Source organism: Tuber melanosporum (genome assembly GCF_000151645.1).
Source record: "Tuber melanosporum whole genome shotgun sequence assembly, scaffold_83, strain Mel28".
In the NCBI taxonomy this organism is placed as follows: domain Eukaryota; kingdom Fungi; phylum Ascomycota; class Pezizomycetes; order Pezizales; family Tuberaceae; genus Tuber; species Tuber melanosporum.
In genome coordinates this window covers 420,009-426,989 of record NW_003299132.1, presented here as the reverse complement: position 1 = coordinate 426,989, position 6,981 = coordinate 420,009, and positions in this window count along the sequence as shown.

Genomic DNA, 6,981 nt, shown 5'->3' with positions numbered 1-6,981 from the left:
ATCCATCATTGATGTCGTCCATTATCTGTTCTTGTTTTTCTTCTTCTTTTGCAGTATCGAAACTGGTGTCTTTGGAATCTTCAGCAGAGGTATAGTACGGATATTTGTATCTGTTGCCGAATTTAATTTCAGTCTAGTAAAAGGAGCAGGTATCAAGGTAACAGTGAGACCAGTAGAGTCTGCTTTGTTCAAGCTCGTGAGGAGGTATGCTGCAGAGGGTGTAATCATCTTTCCACTTGTAACCAATATCTTTTTCTCGTTCCGTTCCAGCAGTTCTGCACATGGTGTAAGAGAAAGGATTGGAGGGAGGGGTAGTACTGGCAGTAGCCAATGATGGCTATTGTTCATAGGAGGTGTCGTTAGGGCTATCTTCGCTTTGTCTTGTATAGTCAAAAACAAGAGGAGGGTCTGTGAGAGTTTGATTCTCATAAAGGCAGGAGAGAGTATCAGCTAAATAGTTAGTTATTCCAGGAGTATAGATGATTTTTGCATTGTATTTACTAATTTCACCTATCCCTTGTGTTCTTCTCCTTCTGGGAACTTTTTCTGTCTTAAGATTAGTGAGAGGTTGGTGGTCAACAACAATGGTGAAGGTATTGCCCATCAGGATGTGGTTGAAAGTGGTAAGAGCATCGATTACTGTAAGGGCTTCCTTGTCTGTGGTTTCATAGTTTATCTGTGAATTAGTAAACTTCCTACAGTGTAATGCCGTAGGTCTTGCCATTTCATGAGAAGCTCTTTATCCAACCCATGCTCTAACTCCAATATTTAATACATCAGTAATCAGCTATATTGGGTCTAGTATACTGTAGGTGATAGGCTGTATAACATCGGTATTCTTAATCAATTTCTTAATATTAGTAAAGGCTTGGTCATGAGAGTGGGTTCAGACAAATTCCACATTGCTGGTAAGGTCTGTGAGCGGTTCTGTCACAGTGGTATGGTATGGTAGGAACTGGGAGATATAGTTGATGATCCTTGAGAATTGCATGAGTTCTTTTTGATTTCGGAGTGTTGTTTATGCTGTAATGTGTTCCCAAGATGCTAGTCACGTTATGGGTAAAGATACGATAGTTGGCAGGTGGCCTGCTCTACCAGAGAGGAGGTGAGAGCTGAAAGCTAAAGGAGATTACGAAGGTGTACGGAGGAACAAAGAAGTAACTGTTCAACCAAGTATATTGAAATACTGTCTGTCAAAGTCTGCCTTTTCTATCATGGAATCAGGCAGTCTTTAAATACACAAATCTGTTTATGTTTAGCATGAACGAAACTAATCAAAGGTATCAATCGATATACTTTGGTAAAACTAATTAAGTATCAAGCGATACTTCAAACAAAACATAAAACAAAACTAAGTGTCAAATGATACTTAAAATAAACCAAGTATCAAAGCAATACTTAAAATAAAATATAAAACAAAATCAAGTATTAAACGATACTTAAAACAAATCAAATATCAAAGCCATACTTAAAACAAAACATAAAATAAAACTAATTATTAAACGATACTTAAAACAAACCAAGTATCAAAGTGATACTTAAAACAAAACATAAAACAAAACCAATAACCGAGTACCCATACCGGTTATATTCCCCAAAATAAAACAACTGTTTAAACAAACAAAACCTAACAATCATCAAAAGTGCAGTCTGAGAAACTAAAGGCTTTCATTTCTGCTATCAGCTCTTCATCATAAGTGTCACAACAGGGACAAGAGGAAATCCTAAGAAAACAATGAGACTCAAAGAAATACAAATCACAGTAGTCATGAATACCAGATTCATGCTGTAAATCGACCCAAGCATTATTGCAATTAGGACAGTAGTCTATCCAGAGGATGGCGAAGTAGTATTCAAGTTGGATAACAGCGTAGTTCAACAACAGTCCAACAAGCTGTTGTCGCAGTCTTACCTTAAGTTCCACATAGTTTGACATTGTTATGGTATTCGGATGGATGGTAATCAGTTAAGATTATCGAGAGCCTGCTCCATATCCTAATTTTCCTCATTGCTGCTTTCAAATTCTGACTCAAAGTATGATACCCAAAACCCATCTCTAGTTCTGAGTTCCATCTGCCATCTCTCAGTCTCTGGCATCATTGGTATCCAGTACCTTGTGATGTAGCTGATTATTGGTGGGAGGGATTCATTTAGCATGTTGTCTTTCCACTATTCGTTCACCATATCCATAGCGTGCTCTAGTCCTTCTAGTGGTTTCCAGATATTTTCGATCGTTGGGTATTCTTTTCATTTAACAAGGAACTGATCATTTCCATGCCAAAGGCGGTGGTCTCGGATTTCTTCAACTTCCCATTCATCCTTTTTATCAATGATGATAGATATGGATTGAGAGTGGATTCTTCCAGGGAACTTGGAGTTGTCATTTGGGTGGAATGGCTTGTAGCAGAGGCGTGAAAAACTACAGTATTGCGGCGGTACATGCATTTATCCATCTGGACAGTGTAGTTTTGTAACCGGTACGGGTACTCGGTTATTAGTTTTGTTTTATGTTTTGTTTTAAGTATCGCGTTGATACTTGGTTTGTTTTAAGTATCGTTTGATAGTTAGTTTTGTTTTGTGTTATATTTTAAGTATCACTTTGATACTTAGTTTTGTGTTATGTTTTGTTTTAAGTATCGCTTTGATACTTTATTGGTTCTACCAAAGTGTATCGATTGATACCTTTGAATAGTTTCGTTCATGCTAGACATGAACAGATTTGTGTATTTAAAGACCGCTGGTTTCCTCGATAGAAAAGGCAGGCTTCGACAGACAGTATTTCAATATACTTGGTTGAACGGTTACTCCTTTGTTCCTCAGTACACCCTCAAAGCCTGCTTTAGTTCTCAGCTTTCGCCTCCTCTCTGGAAGAGCAGGCCACCTACCAACTATCGTATCTATTACCGATAACATAATTGGCACCTTGCGAACACATTACATTTTTTTAACCTCAACAAGTGGTTAAGAACCTGTCCCTGGATTTAGGCCTAATCAACCTATCAATATCCACCTTAGAACGCTAGCGGAGAGAGGTGGCAGAATTACAGCATATTCGACTTCAACTCAAAACCAACATAGAGTAATTGACGACTAGGAGTGGGAAGCAAATCCCACGACAAGACCTTATAAGAAAGAAACAACCCCGGCACTCTGCTAAGGAGCCGGAAGAACCTACAAACATGGAAGACTCACAACCTCTAGGAGAATTCCCTTTGACTCCAGCAAAGAAGCCTTCCTTTGAACCTCCAATCGACCCTGAATCCAGTAGCGAATCAGACATGGCTAGTACAGGAGGAGGGCCCTCTGGAGGAGGAAAGTCTCAGGCTCAGCCTGAAGAAGAGGAAGTACCTGCAGCATTTGAACCTCCTAAGTTTAAACTCTACCTCCTAGCAAAGTTGACAGGAGAAAGAAAAGACCTCAAACCCGAAGCCTTCGACCGATAGGCGATGGAACTCACACACTATCTTCTCCTACAAGGGAAACATGTGGAAAGCCCTACAACCAAACTATACATTGGATCATTCTGCAAAGGAAAGGCAATCGACGCATACCGCCAATGCTACAAGGATTAAGGCAGAAATGTAAGATTAAGGGGATCTTCAGTTCTCAATTATCAGAAAGGCCGATTTCAATCCTCTATTACTAACGACCTTCTATACAATAAATTCAACCAGCTCCGGTAGTTTAATGGAATACATATCAAGAGAATCACTTATGTAGCTACGGATCTATTGATGTATAAGAACCGAATGAAGAAAGGAAGCATTTCCAACTACATCCTTAAGTGACGATTCTACGATACTATGTACCCTACCCTCTGGTGAAAGGTAGAACCACTCGAAGAAGACGATAATAATATTACAATAATAATTGAAAAAGCAGAACGAAAGGACGCCATCCTCCATGAAACTAAGGCATACAAGATACCAGCATCCTCTAGCAGGAATAGCCAACCACAACATAAGCCCTCCAGTAACTCAGAAGATGATACCCCACAGGTTTTCAAAAAGAAAACCAAATCCTCCAAAGAATGGAGATGGTAGAAGGGAGAATGCTTTGAATGTGGAAAAACAGGACACATGGCAAAGAACTGCTCTACGAATAAAGGGAAAGGAAAGACGATTAAGCAAGAAGTATCGGTCAACAATATTGAGAAAGATAGTGATGATGTCCAATCCAGTGAATATGAGGAGATTCATATTGGATATATCGATGTGGAGTGCAACAGTGTCTGACCTCCGGCTACATTTCAAGCACACACTACCCTGAAAGGTACTATTCTGATCGATAACAAGAAAGCTCAAGTCCTATTCGACACTGGCACCATCAGAAGAGACATGATCAGTAATGCCTTTGTCTCTATCCATGAACTCCCAACTTGAGACCTTAACCAACCCATACCAATCAATATAGCAGTGAAGGGATCACGATCCACAAGCCATAATACCTGCAGTACAACTATTTGACTTGGTTCTGCTGTCCTACGCCCACAGGAAATGCTAGTCGGAAACTTAACCAAATATAATGCCTTAATACATATGCCATTCCTGAACCGCCATAAAGCTATAATCAGATGTGGGGAATCAATCATAGATTTTCCGGATCAGAAGGTCTGAGTCTCATGCAAACCAAGAAGCGGAGAATACTGAGCCGCAGTCTGTGAAGCAACTGCCCAATGCCTATTGGATGAATACTCTGATGTATTCCCTGATCCGATTTCTGAAGAACTATCACCTATGAGAGAAGTGAACCAGCACATCTGTCTCTGAGACCCCTCTAATCTGAATAACCAACCGACCTACTCTATCCCTAACGCATACAAAAATCCACTATGTGACTAGATAAACCAACAAAAAAGAAGAGGAGTTATCTACCGAGCGGAAGCACTAGGTGCTGCACCTATGTTTGTCCAACCCAAAGCAGATGGCAAAAGAATCCGCCCCTTGGTTGACCTCAAACTACGGAATAAAAACACAGTTATGGACAGCTCTGCTATCCCAAATCAAACCCAGATCCTGAATACAGTTGGACGGGCTAGATTCCGAAGCAAGATTGACCTCCGCGATGCCTACTTCCAGACAAGGTTAGATCCTGAAAGCAAACACTACAACAGTTTCAAAACACCCTTCGGAAGTTTTATTAGCCGAGTTATGTACAAAGGTGATATGAATGTGCCCGCCACCTTTATGCGAATTATGGAAAACATTCTAAGTAAATACCTCCCCCATTTTGTATGGGTTTACATTGATGATATTCTCATTTTCTCGAAATCCAAAATAGAACTTGCCTACCATATAGGTTTGATTTGTACCAAACTAAGGAAAGCTAAATTCTACGCTAGTAAGAGCAAATTAATCCTATTTGCCGATAAACTCGATATCTTTGGACATGTGATAGATAATGACGGAATACACACTGCCCCTGGAAAGATATCCTGTTTAACAGAATGGAAAATACCCCAAAATCAGAAGGAACTCATGCGATTCTTAGTACTAGTCAACTATATTTCCCAGTTCCTACCACACCACACCACTGTGACAAAACCGCTCACAGACCTTACCGGGAATGCAGAATTTGTCTAGACCCACACTTATGACCAAGCCTTTACCAACGTCAAAGAATTGATTAAAAACGCCAATGTCATACGACTTATCGACTACAGCAAGCCAGATCCGATATGGCTGATTACTGATGCAATGGACATTGGAGTTAGAGCATGGGTTGGCCAAGTAGCCTCTCATGAAATGGCAAGACTGGCAGCATTACATAGCAGGAAATTTACTAATTCCCAGATGAACAATGGAACAACCGACAAGGAAGCCCTTGCTGTGATTGATGCTCTTGCCGCTTTCAACCACATACTAAGGGGCAACACCTTTACCATTGTTACCGACCATCAACCTCTCACTAATCTTAAGACAGATAAAGTACCTGGAAGGAGGAGAACACGGTGGATAGGTGAGATCAGCAAATACGATACAAAATTTATCTATACCCCTGGAAGAACAAACTATTTACCTGATACTCTCTCCCGCCTATATGAGAATCAAGAACTCACGGACCCTCCTCTTGTTCATGACCACAAAAGGTAAGATGACGACAGCCCTGATAACACCTCCTATGAACAAGAACCATGGATCGCTACCGCCAGCTCTGCCGCTCCCTCCAATCGTTTCTCTTACACTATGTACAAAGCTGCCAGAACAGAACGAGGAAAGGACATTGATGACGAGTGGAAAGACAATTGCACTCTCTGCAGTACACCTTCTCATGAGCTTGAATAAAGCAGACTCCCCTGGTCCCACTGTTACCTCGATACCTGCCCCTTCCACCAGACTGAAATTAAATTCGGCAACAGATACCAGTGACGATACTATATGTCAGCTGACGATTCCAAAAACATCAGTTTTGACACTGCAGAAGGAGCAGAAGAAATAATAGATGAAGACGGATTGACCCAACCTTCCCTTACTCTTAATCCTGCCCCAAGAAGATACCAAGGTTTTGAAGAACTCGAACAAGCAGCAGCCTACATGGATGCAATTTCCTACATACACCTCCCACAGTCAGCACCGCCATTCTCTCCTCCAATAATTGATTCACGACCACTATACGGTGGACCCTTACGAGTATACAACAAGGAAACCATTATTTCTGTCATGTCTCCCACGATTTTCAAGTATCGCTGACAACTCTATGAAACCTTTGAAGAAGAGGAAGCCCCTATCGAACCGACAAGAGGATTTCTCATTAAGGATGAACGAGATGTTAGATCAACTACAGCAGAATTAACCTCCTCTTTCCGAAGCCAAATGATAGCAGGATATCCCCATGACCCAATCTACTTCAAAGCTATGGATAGCTCCAGACATAGAGATCTCGCCCCCTACAACATATCTTATGGAATGGTCTATACCAGTACCAGTTTTGGTGAACATTGCCTAAACATCCCAAAAGGCCATATGTTCAATGGAATGACTA